The sequence below is a fragment of the Mus musculus genome, chromosome 10, assembly GCF_000001635.26.
Source record: "Mus musculus strain C57BL/6J chromosome 10, GRCm38.p6 C57BL/6J".
NCBI classification, from domain to species: Eukaryota; Metazoa; Chordata; class Mammalia; order Rodentia; family Muridae; genus Mus; species Mus musculus.
Window position 1 is genome coordinate 53,399,094 of NC_000076.6, and position 26,478 is coordinate 53,425,571.

The window sequence follows — 26,478 nt, forward strand, 5'->3', positions numbered from 1 at the left end:
CAACCGACCCATGCTTTGACTTCTAGAGGCAGACTGTACTCACCACAGAAACCAAACTCACAAATCCATGTCGAGGTTTGGAGGCAGACTATAGGGAAGAATGTCATAGTTACATTTGGTTCAGCATAGTAGAGCTGTACACAGATGTGACCTCAGCCCAATCACCTCATCTCACTGGGCCATATCAACTTTCTCATCCATAAAAATGAAAAGATTACACAGAGGACCATTAAGCGTCCTGACACATCCAACATCACACACATGAAATACAGTCATGTGTGTTATAACAGTGTTGCAGCAGATGAAGTAGCTGAAACATGTAACAGTGATCCTGTAAGATGGATGGAATAGTTCTTATGAGCAGTGACGCTGTGTTTGTCACAATATCATAGCCATGATATCACTAATGTTTGTGTGATACTGGTGTAAACAAAACCAATACTGTGATAACTGTAAATGCATAGCCTAAACAGTTATGTGTGATGCATAATACTTAACAATGAGTAGCAATATATACATATGTATAGTAATATACAGTATAGTAACTATATTATGTTATATAATACATATTATATATAATATAATTATATACTATATTATATTATATTACATACCATATACTATATTATATACTATACTATTAAATATATTACATATTACATATAATTATATATATAATACATATATAATATATATTTATATATCTTAAAGATTTTTTTCAAGTTTACTGAAAAGAGGCCATGTAATTGAGACAGGAAAGTGGTGGGTATGTTGGAGGGGTTGGAGGATAAAAAGGAAAGGAAGAAATTGTATAATTATATTTTAATTTCAAAAAAAGGTTAAAAATTCACTTAAATTATATTGCAGCAGCACCAGCCTCATATATCTTGTTTACCATGTCCCTTCATTGCCTCAAGAGGTCACCTTGAGTGATATGTTTGTCTCTTCTGGGTTTGCATAAGCTTGTATGCTCCACAGTGTTCGCATGAGGATATAAGAGCCTAATGGTAAATTCTTGGAATGCAGCCTTGTTCCTCACTGAGCCACACATAGTTGTACTAAGTAGAAGATTAGGGAGAGAGAGTAGCAATTGTGGATACAGTCACTGGCTATTTCCCAGTTCCCCACTCTCCCTACTGTAGTCAGGAATTCATCAAAGGTTTGGCAGTGCCTTCCACCCAAGTACACAGAATACCTCCCCACCTACTCATGGGGGGCTTGACTGAGTACCTTGCTTTAGCAAATTGAAGCTAGATGTGATACAAGCAGAGGCTGTTGTTGTTTATCTTTACTTCTTGAGGCAAGAGCTCTCTTTGCAGCCTAGGCTGCCCTGGAACTTAGTATGTACCCCAGGCTGGCCTCTTTCCAGTACAGCCATCTTAATGCTCCATCCTACTGAGTGCTGGAGTTACTGCTATAGGCTCCCATGCCCTGAAGAAGAGACTTTTTTTTAAAAAGTGGTTTTTCACTGCTTTTGCTCTTTGCAATCTACTGCCTTGCCACTGATTTAAGGATGGGGAGAGAAAACAGAAAACTGACCAAAACCTTGAGATAAAAATATTTGCTGTGCTAGGCTTCTAAAATTGGTGCGTGGTTGTTACTTGGCACGGTTGCAACAGAGACCTGACAGCACAACGAGTTCAGCACTCCTCCTTTTCCCTGCATTTCATCCTACAGCCATGCATGCTGCTCTCAACATTTCTCAAAGTTCTAGAGCTGCTCCATCTAAATGTTTTAGGTTGTCTATGGAAATAAGCCAATCAGTTAGGAGAATGTTCTTTTTTAGCACGATCAGTGGGACTGTTGCTAGTGCCCGCCGAGAATTCTGTACAACCGGGAGCGAGTTTAGTCCGTGTTCCTGTGGAGAGAGCCCTGTGCCTGTAGCATGCACTCTGGGACGACTCAAGAATCTGTGCTGTGCTGGCCGTAAAGATGGCTGTCCTTGTATTTTCCAGTGAGATCTCCCTGTCAGCCTATTAGGAACATTTTTGACTGTTTTCAGTTACAGGGTGGAGAGCGTATCTTTGTAAATGAGTGGTTCACATCCTTTAGACAGACACTGTCTGGAACTGGAGTGAAGCTCTAAAAATGGCCCTGAAAACTCAGCCAAATACACGGTACTCCAAAAGCAAATGCGATCAGGTTACCTTGCAGCTTGCATTTTATTTACAAATTTCCCTCCTAGTTCATTTTCCTATATTCATTTTGTCATTTCTTGTTTTTCTCGTGTTTTGTTAACTACAGTTGTCTTTGAAGACAGGGTAAGGAGTGTTGAGGCAGGGTCTCATCCTGCAGTCCAGGCTGGCCTGGAAACCACTACGGAGCCCAGACTGAGCTCAACCTTGGGGCCAACCCTCATCCTCCTGCCTCAGCATTCCAAGTGATGGGATTTCAGGAATGAACCACCATATTTAGCTAACATTATTATTATTATTAATTATTATTATTATATAAGTAACTGCTTCAATCTTTTCAACAACAGACTTAACACATAAAATTCTGTTTGGTAAAAAGAAAAATTTTAATTTTAATTAGTACAATGAAAACAAAGGTACAATTTCACAACTGATCTGCCCATTATGAGTCCAAAAAATAAAAAATAAGATAAAATAAAGATGAAAGCTGTATTTAAACTGTTTGGAAAAAAATTATCTGGAAGTGCTAATGTATGCCTTTCAATCCCAGCATTTGGGAAGTAGAGGGCAGTCAGACCTTGTAGTGAGATCCTGTCTTGGTAGATAGATGGATGGACAGGTGGACAGACAGGTAGATAGATAGATAGATAGATAGATAGATAGATAGATAGATAGATAGATAGATGATAGCAAAATTAGATACCTTTCTTTTAATTATTCAAGTAAAGGGTTTTTGTTTTTGTTTTTGTTTTAAAGATTTATTTACTTATTTAATGTTAGTATACTCTAGCCATCTTCAGACACACCAGAAGAAGACATTAGATCTCATTACAGATGGTTGTGACTCACCATGTGGTTTCTGGGAATTGAACTCAGGACCTCTGGAAGAACAATCAGTGCTCTTAACCACCGAACCATCTATCGAGCACTTGTTTTTGTTTTTAATATTTACTGATATCCAATAGGTGCAATGAGAAAGATAAAAATGAATAAGGTATTTTAATATGCTCAAGGAACTTATGTATATTAGGAGCATCTCATAACGAAAGACTTAGTGACTTCCCTGCCTCATCTGCATTATAGCTGCTGTGATTGGATTGGAAAATGTTCCCCAGAGGCTCATATATTTGAAAACTTGGTCCCCAAGTGATGGCATTGTGTTGGAAGCTTGTGGAACTTCTAGGAGGTAGAGTCTTGCTTGAGGAAGTGTGTCATGGTGGCAGGGGGTTGGGGGTGGGGAGGTCTGGAGATGTAGCCTGACCACACTTCCTGTCCTCTCTCTGGGGACACATTGTGACCACTTGTTGTCATGCTACTGTCACCAGACCTTCCCTGCCCATTCATGGATTGTATCCCTTCAAACTGTAAGCCAGAATGAACTCTTCCTTCCTTCCTTCCACCCTCCCTCCCTCCCTCCCTCCCTGCCTGCCTGCCTGCCTTCAACTTTTTATTTTGTCACAAAAATGAGAAAAGCAACTCATACAATATCTAATGATAAGAGCTCCTTCTTTTCAAAAGCTAGTGTACTGGCTGGTGTTTCCTCAAGAAACCTCAATAGAGAATGCCTCCAGAAGATCTAGCTACAGTTAAGTCTCTGTTACATTTTCTTAGTGATTGATGGGGAAGGACCCAGTAGATTGTGGGTTGTGCTATTCCTGCGCAGGTGCCTCTTTGGTTCTATAGGAAAGAAAATTGTGAAGTCTCTTTGTTATGTGTTTTTTTGAAGGAGAACATTAAGCCACACCCCAGGAAGTATGGGTTCCCTTGTCAGGAATATGGATTAGGACAAATTAATCTCTCTGAACTCCAAACTCCTCATCTGATTAAAAAGAAACTGGGAAATCTTGAATGAGACAAGCATGGTGAGAAACTAGAAAGAATTAGAATGAAGGGGAGAAGGGTAGATGGGGAGGGAAAAATAAGGTTCTTTTTCTTTTAAACAGAGTACTGAGTACATTGGGTACTGAGGACAGAAGCTACAAGCAACTATGCACAGTATTGAAGGTCATTGCTTGTCTCAGTCCATCGGGGAGTTGGAAAATGGTAGAGTAAGTGGCTTAGATATCTGGCCTTTGTAAACCAAAGCAGTGAGCCTCTAATCTCATTGTCATCCATGTGACGACTGAGCACATGCCTTCATTGATCATCTTCTTGATATTTTATGTGTTTTCATCATCTGCCAAGCATTGCCGAAACTGAGTTGACTGCAGATGAGAACTCCTCACAGTCAATGATGACCCTGCCTCTCCCCTTCTTCATTGTTTTCACTAGTGACAAAAGAATTTGTTCTTTATGCCAAGCCAGAGACTTAAGAGACATAGATACATTTTATCATGCAAACTAACTATACAAGTAACTAATATTGCCTATAAATAATGCATATTGATCTTTTTCTCCACTTCTTGTCACCATATTTTCTTAGTCTCAAACATCCCTCCATCATGAATGTGTGTGTGTGTGTGTGTGTGTGTGTGCGCGCGCGCGCGCACAGATACACGTGCATGCACAGGCATGTCAAAGCCAGAGGCCAGCCTCAGTGTTGTTCTTCAGAAATTCTATGCTCTTTTTATTTTTTTAATTTTATTTTTGTCAGGGTCTTTCACTGACCTAGGGCCCACTGAGTTGGCTATGCTGGTGGGAGTAAGCCCCAGGAATCCTCCTGTCTCTGATGACCCAGCACTAAGATTGCAGACATGTGCCAATACACTCAGTATTTTCACATGTGATCTGGAGATCAAACTCAACTTTCAATTCTCACACTTCTAGGCAAGGACTTTACTGATTGAGCCATCTTCCTAGGTCCCTAGATTACAACCTTTTTAACACTTATTTTGAGGGGAATGTATTTTGTGACAGCATGCTACCACAAAGATGTGGCAGTCAGGGGACAAATTTGAAGGAGATGGGTTTTTTCCCTCTACCATGTGTATTCTGGAGGTTGAACTCAGGGTGTCAAACTTGATAGTAAGCACTCTTACCCACTGAGCCAGCTCAGCAGCACAAAACTTTTCTTGCTCACTGTCTTAGTTAGAGTTTTACTGCTGTGAACAGACACCATGACCAAGGCAAGTCTTATAAAAAACAACATTTACTTGGGGCTACCTTACAGGTTCAGAGGTTCAGTCCATTATCATCTAGGTGGGAGCATGGCAGTATCCAGGCAGGCATGGCACAGGCAGAGCTGACAGATCTACGTCTTCATCCAAAGGCTGCTATTGGAAGACTGACTTCTAGGCAACTGGGGTGAGGATCTTATGCCCACACCCACAGTGACACACCTACTCCAACCAGGTCACACCTATTCCAACAAGGCCACACCACCAAGTGGTGCCAGTCCCTGGTCCAAGAATATACAAACCATCACACTTACATGATCATAACAGCCTCTGAGTTAGTCTTCCTGTCTTCCATTTTGTATGCTTATTTTTACACTTCTTACAATCACTTTAGTTTCCTGCTAAAAACCATGCCTGGCTTGAACACAAAAAATCTAAGTTGCCTAGACCAATACTCACTCAGGAACACTTCACAGTCTATACAAAAACAAAAACAAACAAAAAACCCAAAACTCTCTAAAGGGCAGTATCTGTTAGTGTTCTCTGTAGTCAGTAGCACCTAGGAGTGGATGAAGAAAAATCCCACACCCACTATGGCCCTGACAGAGGCCTCTGTGCCCACCTGGGATAGCTCTGGGACACTCTTCAAGCAGGACCACATGGCCCAGGTTACAGATCGTGGGCTAAAGGAGCATGCATCTGAAAGGAGTAAGGTCACTGTGATGCCATACTCTGCAAGTGTCTTCTAGGATCACTCCCAGTTGCTGCATAAGGGAGCCTTTCTTTTAAAAGAAGAACTGAGCAGCTGTGCCAGAAGCTCCCTAGGGACCTGTCTCCAGCATGTACACGTCCTTCATGTGTCCTGCAACCTGTGCATTCATTTCATAACAGGACTCAGCAGAGGTTAGTTTTTACTTTATTTATTTAATTAAAAACAATGTCTTGCTAAGTGTGCAAGGTTACTGGAACCCACTGGCAGCCCACCCTGGCCTCAAACTTGGGGCTATACTCTTGCTTCAGCCTCCCAAGGACTGGGAATACTGACAGGTACCACCACCCACCCACCACACTTTATTTTACTGGCTCCTTATTTCTTTGTAATGCTCATTAGAATCTAAACACTGCAACTCATCCACTGTTGATGGATGGTTACTGCTGGCACTTACTTAAGATCACCAGACAGTTCATGGGATGAACCACTAAGTAAGTATCTGAATGGAGTTTCCTTTCTCCCCATTCCGTATTCTCTGGTGCTCAGTCTAACCCAAACTACTTGCAGGCCCTTAAACTTTTCGAGATGCTTTTGAAGCCACGTGTTGTGTCACTCAATCTTTGACCGAAATGTTTTATCTGGTTGCTAATCAACTCTATACCTACTCTTGGGTCAGCTCAGAGCCAGAGACATTGCTCAGCGATTAAGGGAGCTTGCTGTTCTTGCAGGGGGCCCAAGTTTAGTTCCAGCACTCATGTTGGGTGGCTCACAGTTATACCTGACTTCACCTGCAGGGGATCTATCTGATTCTCAAACCTCCACAGGTACTCACACTCACGTGCACATACACACAGACAGACAGACACACTTACACATAAATAAAAGTGAAGTAGAATCTTGGGGGAAAAGAGTCAGCTCATTTGTCACCTTTGGAGACCTTTTCCCAAGCACAGCCCCAATCTTCATTCTCTATGTTTCCACACAATTTACTCTTTACTGTCTATCAAACCCTATTATTATTAATTCACACATATGATCTCTTCTAAGGGGTGAGTATGAGCCCTGGGCCTGGAAACATTTTTTGGTTTTTTGGTTTTTGTTTTGTGTTTGAGCAGCGTAACCAGACACACAGTAAAGAGGGTAAAAATTAAATACGATAAAAATCGGGCTTTACAAATGTTAGCTAGGCAGCAACCATTTGTAGAATAGGCTGAGAAGGGAGTTATGTGAAAGAAATTATTAGGTTATGCACGAGTTATGTGGCTTGGCCTCTGAATTAGCTGCAATTCCTTACTCCTACATTTGACCTTAGCCAGAAAGCCAAAAAAAGAGACTAGGGCACTCAACTATGAAGTTGGTTTTCTACTTATGCAAGTTATAGCGCAGAAAGATGGTGTCAACATAGCTGTTGCTTTGCTGAACATGTCTATGACATTGTGTCTCAATTTAGCATCGTACTCAGAGCATACATGAGAGTGTCTGTGGCCTAATAATTACCTAATGTGATGGGCCCACTGGGACTATGAGTCCACTAGAGATGCAGTCAGTTTTCATATCAGCCATGTGGCCACCAAACACAGCACAGATATGGGCTTCAAGAGATGGACAGCAGCCATCAATTTGCCTTCTCTTCCAAATATTTTGAACCCCCATTTTCTGGATTACAATAGAATTCAGTGTTGAGAAATGTCTATGACACTTTTATCTTGGTTGAAAAGAGGTGGTTTCTCTACTTTTAATAAGTAAAGTTCTTTCTGAGGCAGTTGTACAGTTTCACAGGAAAATAGATCAGAAATGTAACTAGAATTTTATTTTATTTTTTAAAAAGTCTTCCCCTGGCATATCTTCTTTTGAAAATCTTTACAAAGTTTATTTTATTTTTTAATAATATTACATATATGGGGAGGCGGAGGCTCACTTGGTAAAATACCCACTGAACAATCAATCACAAAGATCTGAGTTCAAAGTCCTTGGGCAAGCCCTGTAACACTAACTCCAGGAGCACAGAGATGAACCAATCCCTAAAGCGCCCTGGCCAGCCAGCTTGGCCAATCAGTGAGCTCCAGCTTCCTGAGAGACTGACTCATAACATAAGGCTGAGAACAATGGAGGAAGATGCCTTTTCTTGACCTCTGGCCTTCTATATGCATGTGCCCACATGTGGATGTACATCTGAATACACACACACACACACACACACACACACACACACATGCACACACTAATATGAACATACACATAGAATATATTATAATATATAAAAAATGTCCTTTAGAAACAAAGTACCACATTTGGTGAATATATACAATGAACACTAAAAATGATAAATACTCTTTATTCAAAAATATTCAGAAAAAAATGAAAAGCTATGAAAAATTCCCCCAAATCCCACCCCAGTGAGCAAACTTGGCTGACGTTATAGTTCATGCATTAGCTAGGAGGTGGATCGTAGAACTGACATCCATGGGGTAGGTGGCAAGCAGGAGACAAAATAATTCTCTCTGAACAATTGAGTTCTCACAAGAAGTTAAGATCCAACAGAGCTAGTCACGACAGTCTGAGGTGACTCTCAAATGTCAGTTGTCCACATCCCAAAACTGAGGAGGAGTTTACTGTTGCGTTGCCCTTGTTGAAACAGAGCTTGCATCAGAGTCCACAACGGAACTATTGTGCAAATGACTTTTGCTTTGAGAGACAAATACTTGCTTGGCTTCACACAAGAGCTTTTGAATCTGGCTCATACAGAACTTATTCTGGGTCACCAGCTTCTTACAATTAACCCAACATAGAAAATACAGTTTCTTTGACCTTAAAACATGGAATGCATTTAATATGAAAAATTATAAAAGATGTGAGCTCATATATTTTCAAAAGAGAAGACAATTGCAAGAAAGAGACCTACTTTTTAACCAAGGCTGGCATTTGTTTTCTATGGAGCATACTCTGCCAAGATGTTCACGGGCTCCTCTGTAGAATCATGAGGAGCTGAGAAACCAGGACTCAAAATGGCCAGAATACTAATTATTACAGATCTAGAATGAAAAGGAATCTAGGATGGTCAACAGCAGTTAGAGTTGCTCAGGAGACAAGCAAGTTCAAAATGGCCTACAACAGTTAAAAATGGAGGCTGCTTCTCTTTGCTCTTTTCATCTTTATAGGTTTTCCTTTATCTCTATTTTTTTCCAATTTTTTTTTCAAGCTGACCTCCAACCCAAGCTCTCTTGCTTTAGCTTCCCATGTGTTGGGGTTACAGATGTGCATTACCACACCCAGACAAGTTTTCCTTTAATAGGACTTTGAAGCTCCCATGAAAGTCTCCTTTAAGAATGTGCTATAGGAAAGACTGGTGTGGCAGCTTAGACCTGCAATTCTGGCCCTCGGAGGCTCAGGCAGGAGAATCACTGAAAATTTGAGATCAGCCTTGGCTACGTTACGACTACAGAGTAAATGCTCTCTCAAAAAATATAACAAAACAAGAAAACTTTAGAGGAGGGATTAGAAAAAATTTAACCTATTATAAATGGTTTTGATATCTAGAACTGGTTTACTTAATCATCATTTTAATCTCATCTCTAATTACAATATTTCTTACCTGCAATAGCTAATATTGATAGGCTCTAGAATCACATAACAGACAAGCCTCTAAGTATACCTGTGAGGGCTTTTCTAAATTGAGCTAGTTGATGTAAGGAGACCCACCCTAAATATAAGTGCAAGACTTTATAAAATGGGGTTGTGGACAGAGAGAAAAAGAGAACCCAAACTGAACACCAGTATCCATTGTTCTCCTCCTGACTGAAAATTCAGCATGACCAGTCAGTCACCTTCTGTAGCTGGCCCTGCACTTTCCCTGCCATGATGAACTGTATCCCAAGGAATTGGGAGCCAAAATTAACTTTCCCCTGATCAAACTGTTCTGGTCATATTTTGTCACAATATCAAGAAAAGTAATTAATGTTAGGTCACTTCACATCAGACCATTTTCCCCACAGGTAGTTTTTTAAAAACCTACATTATTCTTACACAACACCATATTGCTTTGGCATGTTTTTAATCCATGTTATTATTCATTTCAAATATATTAATTTTAATAAAACTATTAAACAAAAATAAAATGTGTTGGTTCTTGGGTTCAGATATGTACAACCTAAGTCAGTTCTTCCAAGTTGAACATTATAGACTGATTGTACCAGGTACAGTCCTCGACAGCTAGTCCTAACTGCCAAATTTGTTTGCACTGAGAAATGCCTAAGAGATTTGTAAAGCACAGCTCCACGAGGGTTTCTCCAGGGAAAAATGAGATCATGAAGGCTCTGGCATGATATGTGAATGAATTTCTTGATGGCTTCCGAATGTGGTAGCATGACTGGGCATGAGAATATTAGAGGAGGAAGTAGATCACTGGGTATGTGCCTTGGGGGCTAGGTCTTAACCCTGGCCCTTTCCTATATTCCCTCTCTTCCTGTCGGCCATGAGAACAACCTCCGCACCAACTAGGGGATGGTTAATCTTGATTGTCAACTTGACAGTATTTATGTCACCACAAAACAAGTCTCTAAGCATGCCTGTGAGGGAACTTTAAGATTAGAATAATTGATGTAGAAAGGCCCATCCTAAATATAAACAGCACCATCCCATGTTCCGGGGGTCATAGACTGGACAAAAAGAAGAAAGAGTGGTAGTATTCAAGGTTTCTACTTGTGGACTGAAGATGCAATGTGACCAGTTGCCTTAAGCCTCTGTCACCTTCCTGTTGTGAACGCTGTTTGTATTTTGACAGTAATTCCGCTCTCCTGGGAGGGGTTGCAGACAAGGAGTGAGTCACTTACTCAGGTGACTTCTTGTGAACCAATCCTCTAATGAATAAAGGCGCCAATCACTGGGCAAATAGGCGGGACTTCCGGGTTGGATGGCGGAAAATGAAGGAGAGGGTTAGAGGCCTTGAGTTACCATTTCTAAAGTAAGTTTATGTTACGTTTTCCTTCACGCAGTGGCTCTTCTGGGTTCAAAAGAGAAAGGTAGGACAGCATAGTATGCCCAGCTAGGCTCCATGGGGCAGAATTGCTGGTGCCTAGCAGTAGTGTGGGAAGCTTGACTTTTTTCTTTTTTTTTTTTTTTCTAATTATTTCCCACAACATCTTCCCTATCATGGTCGATAATATTCTTATACTGTGAGATGAAATAAACCTACCGTTCCTCTGTTCCTCCCTCCCTTCCTTCATTCCTCCTTCCTTTTTTCCTTCTTCCTCACTTCCTCTTTCCTTTCTTCCTTCTGCTTTCCTTCCTTTCTTCCTCCTTCCTTCCTCCTCCTTCCTTTCTTTCTCCTTCCTTTCTTACCCCCTCTCTCTGCCTCTCTCCCTTCCTCTTTCCTTCCTTCCTCCTTCCTTTCTTCCTCCTTCTTTCCTCCTTTTCTCCCTTTCTCCTTCCTTACCCTTCTCTCTCTGCCTCCCTCCTTTCCTCCTTCCTTCCTTCCTTCCTCCTCCTTCTTTTCATTGCTTTTGTCAGGTATTTCATTAAAAAAGTAACACAAGTAATTAATACAATATCTTAAAGTGCTATTACACACACACACACACACACACTTAAAGTGAAACTCATGTAATTTAAGATGTTTCAAATTCATTAGCCCAAGATGACCTTGAATTCTTGATCTTCCTGATCCCCCTGTTTTTTTTTTCCCCCATTGCTGAGATAATAATCATGTACCACCATACCTGGCTAAACATTAAAACTTTATATGGAAATAAGATTCTCTCTCTCTCTCTCTCTCTCTCTCTCTCTCTCACACACACACACACACACACACACACACACACACACACACACACAAACACACACACACACGCTAATGTTGCCCTAAATTTTTGATTTTGTATAACAAGTACTCTGTACCAAAACGTTATTTTTGGCATTCACAGTTCCAATATAGAAATGTGTCCAGAGTCTGGATGTAGATGTTTACATCATTCTTGAAATTCCATAGTGGTAATAATAACCACACTGGGATAAGGACACTGGAGTAATCAAACAGAGAAGTGTGGCTTGGCCTTGGAAGAGCACTAGTTTTTATCAGGCAGTAAGGTTAACAAGTAGGAACTGGGTAGTGATTACTAATGGGAGCAGTAGAGTCCTGGAAGCTTCCCAGAAGCAACTACTTATAAAATCCAAACTGAATTTTTCCAAAGATTCCTGAAAAGATGATTTTGAGGAATCTTATACTATAGTTAAACAAACATGAGAACTAACATTTTCACTGAGTATGTCTGAGTTTGTAAATGCCTTTCATTGTTTTATTTTTTTTAATTATAATTTAATTAAAATTCTCCCTTTCCTCCCTTCAAACTCCTCCATACACCCCTGCACTCCAAGGCTGTCTTTACCCTGTCCTAGAACTCACTGTGTAGCCAGACTGGTCTCAAACTTGCAGCTTTCCTGCCTGCCTCCATAACTACAGGTGTGCCACTATGCCTAGTTAGGAGAATCTAATCTTTTCAAGACAAGCTGGTAGAGTTCCTTCTCCTCACATCTTTCGAGTTCTAACACAAAAGAGTATGAAGCATATATTTTATTATTCTATTAGTGGCTGTACTGAGGACCAAACCCTAAGTTTCATGCATGCTAGACAAGCTCCCCACTGCTTAGCTATATCCATAGCATTCGTTTGTTGAGATAGTGTCTTGCTGTCCAGTCTAGGATAGCCTAGAATACAGATCCTCCTGCCTCCACGTTTATACCCCAAAGTGCTTGTATTTTAGTTACATGCTTATCACACCTGGCTATTAAGTGTTTTTAGTTTGTTGTTTGGAGGTGTTTTGTGTATGTGGTTACCTACAGCCTCACACACACTAGGCAAGCACTTCATTATTGAGCTACACTGAAAGCCTGTGCCACAAAGACATTCACAAGAAAATCATATTGACTTTTATTGATTGCCGTGCAAAGTGTCCTCTGTAAAGTATATAGTAGCTAATTAAAAGGCAGGACATAAATATCTCCATCAACCATGAGGCTGCATCTCCTATAAATATCAGGAAAGCCATTCCCAGGGAGTCTCGCCAATATGGCTGCCTAAACAAGACCTGAGCACGGATGACACCAACAGACATGCTAACACAGAAAGGGAATATCTCCCAGGTCCCCCAGTCATGACAGAGAACTGCAGGCAACTGACCAGGAAGTCAGCCCTGAAATTTCACAAGTACACACACGTATACACACAAGGAACATTATATGGTCTGAGAATGTTGCATTTATATATTTAGGAATGTATGTCTAAAACAAAGAAAAAGAACCCATGAGTCTGAAAGACAGCAAGGCTGGTGGTGGGGGTGTATGGGAGGGGCTGGAGAGAGGAAACAGGGTGAGGAAAATGATGTAATTATATTTTAGTTTCAAAACAGAAACAAGAAACACATTCAACTCTGTAAACATCCTGAGATTAGTTGGCTCTTCCTTGCAAATATGGGCCTATGGAGTACAGAGACAAGTGTTGCTTCATGACCTACTTGCCTCTGGAGAAGAGCTTTCTATCGAATGAGACATTTTTATGGGACTTTTTTCTTCAAAATTTAATAATTGATTAAATTTGTTCTCTGACAATTGCACACACACATACACACACACAGAGGGAGAGAGAGGGAGAGAGAGAGGGGGAGGGGAGGGGAGAGAGAGAGAGAGAGAGAGAGAGAGAGAGAGAGAGAGAGAGAAAACACCCTCCCCCATACCTTCTTCCACTCCTGTACCACCCCTGTCTAGCCATTGCACTTCCTTACAAATCTCTGTCTCACATTCCTGTCTATTCATTTTTGTAGTGTGACCTACAGCATTTACCCAGGGCCACACATGTGTGATTATGGGTCTGGGGCTCTCTGTAAGAGTCGAGTAGGCTCACCATTGGGTACCCAACTAAAGATAAAGATAATGATCCCCTCACTTCCATCCTGTCAGCGACTGTTGGTTCAGCAATAAGGGGAAGGTCCCCTTGCCCTTGAGATTGGCTGTTCTCAGGTTCAGGCCCAGGATGAGTAACCACATCTGCTGTGAATTCATGATTACAATGGGTGGTGATTTGAGTATGAATGGCCCCTATGGACTCATGTGCTTGAATGCTTAGCCAATAGGGAGTGGCACTATTAAGAGGTGTGGCCTTTTTGGAGTAGGTGTGGCCTTGCTGGAGGAAGTATGTCACTGTGAGGGCAGGCTTTGAGGTCTCATTTACGCTCAAACTAAGTCTAGTGTAGCTCAGTCTTTCCCATGTTGCCTTAAGATCAAGGTGTAGATGCTCATTCTCCAGCATCCTGTCTGCCTGCGTGAAAGCAAGCTTCCCACTCTGATGATAATAGACTGAACCTCTGAACTGTAAGCCAGCCTCAATTAAATATTTTCCTTTTTAAGAGTTGCCATGGTCATGGTGTCTCTTCAAAACAATGAAACCCTAACTAAGACACAACCTTTGTGTACAGAGAACCTGCATTTCACAGCCCTTCACTCTCTTACATACTTCCCACCCCCTCCTCTGCAGTGTTTCCTGAGGCTTAGAGGGGGCAATGTAAATGCCATCTTCACTGCAAAGGGAGACTTCTAGGATTAAGGCTGAGAGTAGCCTTTCCCATGCCCAGCTGTGAGATGCCTCCAAAGAAGTTGGTCAGGGAAGTCCCCAAAGGCTCCTACAGTGATACAGAGTTTTTTCTGGTCCCTTGGTTGGCTTCAGAACTAGAAGAAGATATGATTCACTTTAGTGGTAGAGAGAAACCAGGCTGGAGCTGAGCTGGCGTCTTCCTCCCTAACGTCTAGTTTTTAAAGAGCCAATGATTCAAGCTAGTGGTGAGCTATGTTACCAGTGGTCTTTACCAGCTGTGACCTCGATGACCGCAAAACCAACCTGCCAGACAAGATGTAATAATATAAAATTGACATTAAATTAATTGAGTTTAATTATTAAGTCAATTAAATTAATATAATTATAAATTGGCATTAAACAGTAAGTTGACAGAGTATCAACCTGCTTACTAGCATCTATGTCTGCACCCATGGGCAAAAGTTACAGGTTCGTTTTTAAGGATAACTAGATTCAGGACCCAGAGATACCTATGTTGCCAAAGTACCTTGCTGCATTGACCGTGCTTTTAAAAGCACTGTGTGGAAAAGTAGTGTTTAATTTTTCATGATAACATTTTCTTTTGTTTGGTTTTCCCCAATGGTTTCATATCTATGCTAAACATCTATTCCAAATGTTTTACACAGGATGTGGAGACTGGAGCTAAAACAAACTCCACACCCTTTTCTATAGCAGCCTACTCAAAAAAGAAAAAAAAAATCGAAGCATGAAAATAAACCTTCTGTGCTGGGACAAGGTTCCCCAGCTTACACTGGGAAAGTCTACCTTCTATTTAATGCAGTTTTTGTTCCTTATGATCTTGGTTTTCATTATCGTATCTTAAGAAGTATGCATGAAACTTAGCAGTATGTTGAAGCTGCAGCAAACTCTCCTAGGGCGGGTGAGTGGAATAAAAGCTCAGCTTTGTTTCTTCCTACATGGCTCCCCATAGGGCTGCCCAGCCCCTTCCTGCCTTGGTGCTGCAGCCTCTCTCCCTGAAGACAGCAAGTAACCCATGACCTCATGATCTCACAGAACACAGCAAGATGCTCTGTGCCTCGGTTCCTTTAAGTTGAGTTTCAAAGGAACTGAAAATCCTTTAGTTTGTCAGATAAGAAGCAAACGCTGCCCTTAATGGGTACCACTATGCTAATTACTTCCAGCATTACACACTTCCTGGGAAGGCATGCTTTTTAGGTCATTTTTCTATACTGAGGAGAAAATTTACATCTTCCTACATATAACTATAATTTTACTCTCAATTTTAAGAATATACCAAAAAGAAGGGGTAGAGGTGTGGCTCAGTGGCAAAGATGCTGAGTAAGCAAGTGTCTAAAAGAGAAAACAGGGAAGGCAGACAGGCAGAAAAGGATAAAGGGAAAGAGGGGGAGGGAAGAAGAAGAGAGGGGAGAGGAAAGGAGGGGAGGGGAAAGGAGAGGAGAGAAGGGGAGTGTCAGCAAGCAGGAAAAACAATTTAACACAAATTGCAGTTAAGGTAGAAGAGTGACCGATATACTATGATTTTTAAAACACTTAACTGTCCTGAAACCAAACCAAATAGTCTGTCTCCAATTAAACCAAAGGAAACTATTTCTTTCTTTCTTTCTTTTTTTTTTTTTTTTTTGGTTTTTTTTCGAGACAGGGTTTCTCGGTATAGCCCTGGCTGTCCTGGAACTCACTTTGTAAACCAGGCAGGCCTCGAACTCAGAAATCGGCCTGCCTGTGCCTCCCGAGTCTATTTCTTGAACTTCCAACTCTAAACACTTTAAAAGATCGCACATGGTAAGTGCATAACTTAAGGAGGTGTGGCAGTTTTGCTGTGTTGTGTAATCATCGCCACAGTCCATTCTGGACCACGTCCATGGTCCCTGAAAGATGCCCTTGTCCCTTTACAATTCATCTCTGTTCCTACTCCCAGACGCAGGCAATCACTACTCCGTTTTCTCCATATATAGATTTCTTTTTCTGGACATTTCATATAAATAGAATCATGCAATATCTGTTTCTCTGCTTGGATGTCTGCACTCCGCTTCTTAAAAGATAGTGCCTTGCTATGTAGCCCTGGCAAACATGGAACTCGCTATGGAGAGCAGGTTGGCCTCCGACTTGTGAATCTCCTACCTCTGCCTCCAAAGTGCTGCCATTACAGGCATGAGCCAGCCATGCTGGGCTCTCATTTAGCATGTTCTTATGTTCATTCATGTGTGACATACCTCTATATTTCTTTTTCTTGCTAGGTATGTTTTCAATGATATGAACACATGCTTAAGGGTAGAGTTTGCATTTCCATTCATTGGTGATGGGTATTTTTGTTGGCTCTGAGGGTTTGTTTTTGTTTTTTTTTGTTTTTTTTGTGGCTATTTTGAATAAGGGTGCCAAGAATAGTTGTATGAGGTCTCTGTGTAACATATACTGGCTTTTAGAGCAAAATGTGGACTGGAAGGAGTATTAATTTATATAAAAATCCAAAAATGTATCTCATGCTCCACAACTCTAGAAACCATGTTTACAGAGGAGACTTTTATTTTACTAGATATTTTCTTTATTTACATTTCAAATGTTATCCCCTTTCCTAGTTTCCACTCCGAAAACCCCCTATCTCTTCCCCCCTCCCCCCTGCCCACCAGTCTACCCACTCCTGCTTCCTGGCTCCGGCATTCCCCTACACTGGGGCATAAAACCTTCACAGGAGCAGGGGCAGAGGAGGCTTTTGAAAAAAGAACTCTGTGACTGGTATTGTCTTTGCACACGTCCCAGTGTCTCCCCCACCCCGGCCCTGGAGCAGCCCATGAGGCCAGGCCTGTCAGCCTCTGAAGAGATGCTTCCCTCCAGTCCCTTCCAGGCCTCTCCCTCGACTTCCCTCATGTTGAGGTGTTTATCCTAACCTTGGGATCTGATAGGCTAGTTATTCCCACAGCCAAGAATTCCCTTTCCTAACCTTCATCCAGCTCACTGCGCTCCGTTCAGGTCTTTCCTGAAGTGCAGTTAATGTGAGTGAGTCTTTAAAAGCTAATGGACCTGAAAGAATGGCCGAGTTTCTCTTGCCATTACCCCACCATGTACATTTGCTGCATTTGTAACAGAAGAATCTGTCTTTGGCTGCCTCTAACCAGAACGCAAGATCAAAGAGGTAGGCACTTCCATCTTTTTTTTCTTCTTTTCTGCAGAACTTCACGTGTGTGCCAATGCTCATTAAATCTGCTGAACTGATACATAAATCCATATCAGAATTGTCCTCACATGTGGTTGATGTGTGGAGTTCTTGCAGCCACACTACTATGCTTTTGGTGGCCTCGGTCACATGCTATCTGCTACAGTCTCTAGCTCTCAGGAGCTTCACTTCACCATACTGACAGATGACAAGGGAATTGTGTTCTCTGCCTCAAGCCTCTCCTGTGCCCCTGTGTTGTGTGTGTGTCCCTTCAGAGCCATGCTCCTGTTCCCCATGACATACCAGCTGTGGAGGAACATGGGAGTCCTACTTCATCTCTATATAGAAAGCCGTAGATGTTGCAGCAGCAATTAAACCCAGTCCCCACTTTTAGCAAACACTCATTCTTTTTTGATTGGCATCTTTTTCTCCTGACTCACTCTTCCGGTTTCCTACCTCCTCTTTCCAGGAACCACCTCTTTAAATATAACCACCAGCTATATCTCAGCCTCTGCCTTCTGGGGGAGCCAGATTAAATCTGTGATTTATGTGTTTTAATTTCATTGCAAGTTATTGTCAAATTTAAACATAAAAAAAAAACTCATGCAAAATAATGAATCTCCAACTTCATACCAAAAAGAGAACATGCATGCAACTTCACATATTGCTCTGTAAACTTTTATTATATTTGTGTGTGTGTGTGGTATGTGTGTGTGGTGTGTGTGTGGTGAGTGGTGTGTGGTGTGTGTGTGTGTGTGTGTGTGTGTGTGTGGTGTGTGTGGTGTGTGTCTGTGTGTGTCTGTGTGTGTGTGGTGTATCTGTGTGTGTGTGGTGTGTCTGTGTGTGTCTGTGTATGTGTGGTGTGTCTGTGTGTGTGTGTGTGTGTGGTGTGTCTGTGTGTGTGTAGGTCAAACAATGATTTACAGGAGTCTATCTTGCCTTCTACCATGTAGGTTCTGGGAATGGAACTCAAGGTCATAAAGTTTAGTGGTACTCTTAAACACTGAGACCTCTTGTTGAACCCCATACAGTACTTTTAAGGCTCTTGTTTGGTAAAGAAATCTGAACTTTATATGGACATTCTCTTGCTTTCAAACCTTAAACTCTCAACTGTTGGCTGATTTAAGTTGTTCAGAGAGAAATATGTTCTAAAAACTCTGATTCTCTTAAAAATGAGAGGATAGAGAAAAATCTATTTATACAATGGGGCTGGAAACAAATTTAAGTAGTTCTTGGTGTCATTTGATTTCTTATGGGGCAGAGAAATCTAGAAATTAAGAACTATGGTGATAACATGAACAACTGTGATATTTTGAATAAAAATGACCCCATAGGCCCATAAGGAGTGTCACTATTAGGAGGCATAGCATTATATGTGGCTTTGTTGTGTCACTGTGGGAGTGAGACCTCCTAAATCAAGCTATGCCTAATGTGGCTCACAGTCTTCTGCTGTCTGCCAATCTGGATGTAGAACTCTCAGCCCCTTTTGCAGCACCACATCTATCTTCCTGCCTGCTGCCATACTTCCTGCCACAACAATAATGGACTGAGCCTCTGAAACTGTAAGCCAGCCCCACCTAAATGTTTGTCTTTATAAGAGTTGTCCTAGTCATGCCGTCTTATCACAGCAATAGAAACACCAAGACAGCAACTTACGTGCTTATGGCAATGTGCTTATGAATATGACTGTTGGTTTTATAATTCATGCTAAGACATGGTGACAAGGGACTTCCAAAGGACCAGACTATGAGAACATTCATTCACATAAAACGTTTACTGTGTATGTTCTTGCATTCCACAGCATGCCTGTAGAGGCCAGAGGACAGGCCACAGGAGTTGGTTTTTTTCTCTCCAGGAAGTGGGTTCTAGGACTTAAATTTAGGTCATCAGGGTTGGCAGCAAAGCCATTGCCCATTGAGCCATTTCACAGCCCTGTGTGTGGTTCTTGTCCCAGGTTTATCAACTTTCTGGTCCTCTCCTACTGCTTTGTTCTATTCACTTAAAGCGACTTTCTTCTTCTTCTTCTTCTTCTTTCTTCTTCTTCTTCTTCTTCTTCTTCTTCTTCTTCTTCTTCTTCTTCTTCTTCTTCTTCTTCTTCTTCTTCTTCTTCTTCTCCTTCTCCTTCTCCTTCTCCTTCTCCTTCTCCTTCTCCTTCTCCTTCTCCTTCTCCTTCTCCTTCTCCTCCTCCTCCTCCTTCTCCTCCTCCTCCTCCTCCTCCTCCTCCTCCTCCTCCTCCTCCTCCTCCTCCTCCTCCTCCTCCTCCTTCGTCTCCTTCTTTGTCTCCTTCTCCCTCTCCTTCTCTGTCTCCTTCTCCTTCTTTCCCTTCCCTTTCCCCTTCTCCTTCTCCTCCTTCCCCTTTCCCTTCCCTTTCCCCTTCTCCTCTTCCTTGCCCTTGGATTTTTGTTTTTGAAGCTGTGTCTCACTGACTCCAGAGCAAACAGTTCTCAGTCTGTGGGTCTCAACACCTTTGGCAACCCTCTATCTCTAAAAATACTTACATTATGATTCATAACAGTAAAATTACAGTTATGACGTAGCAATGAAATGAACTTTATGGCTGGGGAATCACCATTACATGAGGAATGTATTGAAATGTCACAGCATTAGAAAGGTTGAGAACCACTGCTGTGGAGGCTGGCCTGGTAGTCACTGTATAGACCAGGCTAGACTTGAATTCATGATCCTCCTGTTCAGTATCCACACTCTGGGAAGACAGGCACGAACTGCAACACATAGCTAAAGGCAATCTTTATGATGACGTGAACTGGGAGTATGAAACAATGTCTCAGCATGTTCTGGGTGAAACATTTTCTGTCTAACATGTAAATGATATCAAATATATCAGGTTTAACTAATTATGATGGTTTGCTTGGCCCAGGGAGTGGCACTAGTAAGAGGTTTGGCCTTGTTAGAGTAGGTGTGACCTTGTTAGAAGAAGTATATCACTGTGGGGGTGGGCTTTGAGAGAGCTTCCTCCTAGCTGCTTGGGAGTCAGTCTCTCGTGGCTGTAATCAGATCAAGATGTAGAACTCTCATTTCCTTCTCCAGCACCATGTCTGCCTGGCTATTGCCATGCTTCCTGCTATGATGATAATATACTGAACCTCTGAACTGTAAGCCAGCCCCAATTAAATGTCCTTTATAAGAGTTGCCTTGTTCATAGTGTCTCTTCACAGAAGTAAAACCCTAACAGAGATACTAATTTTAATATTTTACTATTTGTTTTGTTTTTAGGTTTCAAAAATTCTACAATTTCCATTCTCTGCTTTTATTCCCTTGTCTGCCAAAGGAATCCTGGGAATATCATAATAAACTGAATCTGAGATAGCTCTCTGTTCCCAACTGTACAATTAAGCTAAAGTGGGATTGTTCCAGGTTGCCACACTCAGCCAACCACACTCATTTTAAGAAACTGTTTTATTACTATCAGGAATTTTTAGACTGCTGTCTTTGGATATAAATTCCAGATGGTTGGCTTTCTAAGTCAGCTTCTCCAGGGTGGGATATAACAACTGTTGATATTGTTGGTCTTGGGATCACCTTTTGAAAACCACTGGCTTAGCATCTGTATCATGGTCCAGAGTACATTTTTTCCATTTTGCAATTTGGCTTAGAGCTGCCTCTGTTTCTTCTTCTGAGGAAGGGCCTGGGAGTTTTACTGCTTATTCACTGTAGAATCAATTTTAGGTAAGAAATAACCCACACAAGACACCATGACAGGGTCTTTTCATCCAAACTGAGACACTGTTGAGAGCTGTGGAGCTACTAATTACCAGAGTAGCAGCAGTAAACGGGGACTATTTGGGACCTGTTTAGTATGCTTAGAATAGTTATGAATATCAGAGAGGAAGATAAAATCCAAATCCAGAAAAAAAAATTCCAATACAGTAGGGATTTTGTGTGTGTGTATGTGTGTCTTTTCTATGATTGTAGGAAGCCAGTAAATTAACCCACTACTCTGACTGGCTGGTCCTCTGGAGTATAATGGTGTATTAAAAGCTCATGTTTTACTACTTTCATAGCAACTAGTCCCTCAGCAGTGATAATGCATAATAGGAATCGCAAGTTCATACTGTTGAGCTTGTGAATCATCAATATCCAAGTAACTGTAGAACTTTGTGAGTTAGCCCTGGGGCGGGGGGTGTGTATGTGTGAGGATGTCTGTACATTATGCTTATGAGTTTGTAGAGCTTTTATCAAGTACTAATGATCTTTCTGTCTGTCTGTCTGACTGTCTGTCTGTCCACAGAGAAAATGAAAACCTTGAGTAGTTCATTTGAGCAATAGTTTGTACTATATAGTAGGGAGTCCTTGGATAGGATCTCAAGATGCAGCTAATTAGATTACTCAAGCTCGTCCCATCTTGTTGCTTTGCCGTCTTGGATGTGTTATCTTATTTTATTTCATAGTTGCGGGAAGCTACAGCTCTTCCTAGCAGCACATCTTCACACAGGAACACCTAAAGGCTGAGGAGAGTTCTTCATATTTTCATTTTAATAACTAGAGACACTCACTGGGGTCAAGCTTGTTGGTGCATTATCAGTCACAGCATTTGAAGGGACTGAGGTAAAAGGGTCATAGTTCTAGGGCAGCCTGGACTACAGGGTGAGTCTGTAGTGAAAGTCACCACAGCACAGTCCAGTTTTTGAGACCATGCAGTTACAGTTTCTGCCTCCTCTTGTCTCAAATCCTCTTATTCTCTTCATGTTCATGACAATTTAACCAAACCATTTGTGACACCTGTCATACTGTGTCTCTTTTTCAGGGAAAAGCAAAGACAAGGTGTCACTCCATGTTCTACCTGCTGGAGGAATTTCAGTCCATAACAGAGCAGAAGAGGACTAAGTAAGGCCACTGCAATCTATAAGACTTGCTTTTTTTTTTTTTCCTTTTGTGGTTCCTGCTTACTGCCTAAAGCTATAAATAAACTATGCTAGGTCTTTCTTTTCCTTCGGTTAACTGACAGTGAAGAAGTATTCATGAGGACTCGGTAGTTGCATAAGGGACAAGAGTGGCATGCCTAGAAACTTGAGCAAGATGATCCATCAGTGTGAAACCTGAGCTTGCCAGGCCAGCTCAGATGCACTTACTCATATACTATTTCCATTTCAGATGTGCCTGACTTTGCAACCAGGTGGATTAGATAACATCCCGCGTAAGCCAGGCAGATTATGTTTCCTAGTCGCCTGGTTTCTATCAGGTCCCATAGTTAGGAGCTATTTCTCCGAAGAGTGACTGCTCAGTGAAGAGGGTTGTGATCTAACACACTGATGGTTTCCCATGAAGGGACTTTGGATACTATATTTCCACCTTCGCATTTAGCTTTTGAATGCTATGAGTCCTAAGAGCTATACGGAACAGTTATGGCTTGAACAATCTAAATAGCTTTTTTTTTTTGAGCCCCAAAGCTGTCAGATCACTGGGGAGAATAGCTGAGAGTCGTAAAGACTTCTATGTGTTATTTCCAAACTCCAAAAAGAGCATCAATCATAGTATGTTTATTTTCTAGATTTGGAAACAAACTGTCCTTGACATTGGAGAAGTTCAATGCATGTCATACAATACAACACCCCAAGAAAATTCACTGTATTTCCATGGGGTTTATTTTCCCTTTCTGACACGCTTGGTCTTAATCTAAAAATAACAGCCTCCTCCTGCTGTCTGATCTCATCAGCACATTCTTCTCAGTGCAGCCAGAATGAAGGGACAACCAATTCCTGTGGACCAATTTGTAGCACAGAGAGTTGGCATAAGCCTAAGTTGAAATACACATTTCTCTTCTTGAAAGCAAAAGCAAACTGCTTCTCATGTTTGTTTCTCTGTTTACAGAAGCAGAGAGAAAGAAAAGAAGATTGCCCTTCTAAAAGCTGCAATCAGTATTCTAGTGTGTGCAAACCACATTGGATAAGGAAACTTCATTTGACGATCTACATACTTGAAGAACAAACTTCTTCTCAGCTGGAATCATGGTTGTCCCCTAGAATTTTTTTTTTAAGATTTATTTATTAATGTATATAGGTACACTGTAGCTATTTTCAGACACACCAGAAGAGGGCATCAGATCTCATTACCAAGCTCATAGTTGTGAGCCACCATGTGGTTGCTGGGAATTGAACTCAGGACCTTTGGAAGAGTAGCCAGTGCTCTTAATCACTGAGCTATCTCTCCAGTTCCCACCACCCCCTCCGGAATTTTCTTAAAGCTCACTGTTGCCCATCAAACAAATATGGGGGACAACACTAGAAGTATACCATGACTCTACCCCAAGATTTCCCAAGGATATACTGAAAAATGCAACAGTGATTGTGTGTGTGTGTGTGTGTGTCTTTCATTGGCAGATCCGAAATAGCTCCTGGGCAGGTACACACCTGTGACTCACCAGGAGCTGAAAGCAGTGTAGCTAAAGCTACCGCTACAGAAGTATGACAGAGTACCTTTTGACCCACTGCTTTGTCTGTGAAGTTGTACTCTTGAGCCTTCACTAAGTTGTTTTTTTATCATGATGGCTGTGTTAGCCTTTGGTGTATTGGTGACTGCCAAAGTCCTGTTATTGATTGAGATCATTTATCCCAAATACTATGCCCAGATACAAGGGCAAATAATGTGGTAATGGCTCAGGGACATGGTGTAGTACATCTGATAATGTAGTCTTTTCATATTATTATTTGGCTTTTAAGCACCAAATTGTCCCAAGAACCATATGGAAAGTTGCAACCTGGACCAGTTGGACCTTCCTCTTAGCCTGGAACACCAGAACACCTTACAGAGTTAAAGTATCAAGAGTATTAAGATATGAACTTAGGTGCTTGCAAAACTCACTGGCAAGCCAGTAAGACAAGTACAAGAGAGCCAACACCAGGGCCTACTGAATTTAAGAACCACTGCTCCTGGAGTGTGTTTTATTAGGCAAATAAATTATACCTATCGATTTTGATCACTGTAACTCTATCATCTGAAGAAGCCTTCCAGAGAGTTTTGAGGACTATGTCACTTTAAATATCATGCCAGCTGCTCTACCACAATTGTTAGGGACAGCATGCTGACCTTAACTGACAGTGAGGTGCTGCCTTCTCCCACCTTGATACAAGTGTTAATACTGGGAGCTCTTCCAAACACCCACTATGGGGAAGAGAACTCCAACCTAGGGAAAAGAACTCTAAAAGAGCTTTTTAAAGAAACTGGGCCTTGCTTACCCCAACACAAGTCACAACCTTTTGGTATAGAAATTCTTTTAAATATTTCTTCCTCTTTCTCCAGGAAGAAGAACATTTGAGGATAGATTAAATTTTCACATGTGATAACCTCACCCAGTCTTGCCTTCAACAGTGTTTAAATTCTTTTTCTTATAGTATAATAAGAAATATGTGGCTTCTCTAGCTCCTATATATATAGAATGGGCACAACTGAGCACAGTTCATGGATTTAAACAACTTCCAATTTAAAGACTTAAAGAAAGAATTTAAACAACTTCCAACTGCTTAAACTAGAACATTAAATCTATAATCTCTGGGATCCATCTTGACAAATTCTATCCGGCCTCTGGCTGTGTTCTTCCTTCCTTGGTCCCATATTCTCAGAATCTATTACCACATATATTCTTCATGTTTCACCTACATAAATTAGTAATTTTTCAAATTGCTTCAGTGAGTGATCTCCTAAGCCATATGGAGATCTGAATCTGCTGACAGGTCATGTGATCTTCGGAGATGGTGCATGTGAGTAGTGGGTGGAATTGACTTTCCTTTTAAACTGCTCTCAGGCAAGAGGTTGAGGAATCCTCACATGAGACAGGAACATCATCAGACAGGAGGGTCATTTTAACTACAAATAATAAAACTAGATGCTCTGAAAAGCAGGGTTTTTTTTTTTTCAGAAACACACACAAAGAATTACACTGTAATAATAGGCTGCAGCAGAGGGTTCTGTGAAGGTTCTGGCTTCTCCCCAATTACCATATTCTATCTTCTTTATAACGTTCTTAGGTGAGAACCCAAAATGGATATAGAGTTAGCTATCTGAGCATGGCACATCCTTGGTTGTGGCTAGAAGTGAGACAATCTCCAGGGTCATAGAATCCAAAAACTTCAATTCAGAGTGATTTGCTCACGTTCTCTATCTCTGTCTCTCTCTCTCTGTCTGTCTCTGTCTTTTTGTCTGTCTGTGTGTGTTTATCTGTCTGTCCCTTTGTCTGTCTGTCCCTTTGTCTCCTCGTTTCTCCTCTCTCTCTCTCTCTCTCTCTCTCTCTCTCTCTCTCTCTCTCTCTCATAGGCTTATATTTTTCAAAACCTACTTTGATAAGGGTTCTTACATGTTTCAACCTCCCTTATAGCCTGATGATCAAATGTAGTGGAGTAAGATGTTTAATAGGGCAAGAGGGACATGGGTCTGTTTAAAAGACCCATTTCTTTGGGGTGATGCCAATCTCCATTGTCAGCAGTCCAGTCCACTCAAATCAGCAGCAGTGGCTTGATCCCGAAGAAACCACAAGGCTCCACCAATCAGCAAGAGTCGGCTGAAGCAACATGAAGCAGCCAGAAAACCTTTAGAGGTTCTTTGGCATGTTTCTCTCTACAAAGTCACGACAAGTGAAGTTCAGCGAAGAAAGCAAGGTGAACCCATGCCAGAGCATCATCCACTGTCTGTTGGGTTATACTTACACTCTTTCCAAACATCACGTGTCCTCTGAAGCGTCCTCTCCAGCAAAGTGTCACACACCCTTTTGCCAGACAACTTCCAAAAAACCACATGTCTGTTCTCAGCAAAACATCCTCTCAGAAGACAATTTCCAGAAAACATCACATGACATAACTGAGTCTTCAACAAAACAA

At 41.4% G+C, this 26,478-nt stretch overlaps 1 long non-coding RNA gene across 1 annotated transcript; it reads left to right on the plus strand.

Moving 5' to 3' along the window:
* Positions 1–10,788: 10,788 nt before the first annotated feature.
* On the plus strand, positions 10,789–25,179 carry Gm36229 (predicted gene, 36229). Its single transcript, NR_152767.1, has 3 exons — positions 10,789–10,863; positions 22,416–22,495; positions 23,480–25,179. It is a non-coding gene; the product is annotated as a predicted gene, 36229 (long non-coding RNA).
* The last annotated feature ends 1,299 nt before the right edge of the window (positions 25,180–26,478 follow it).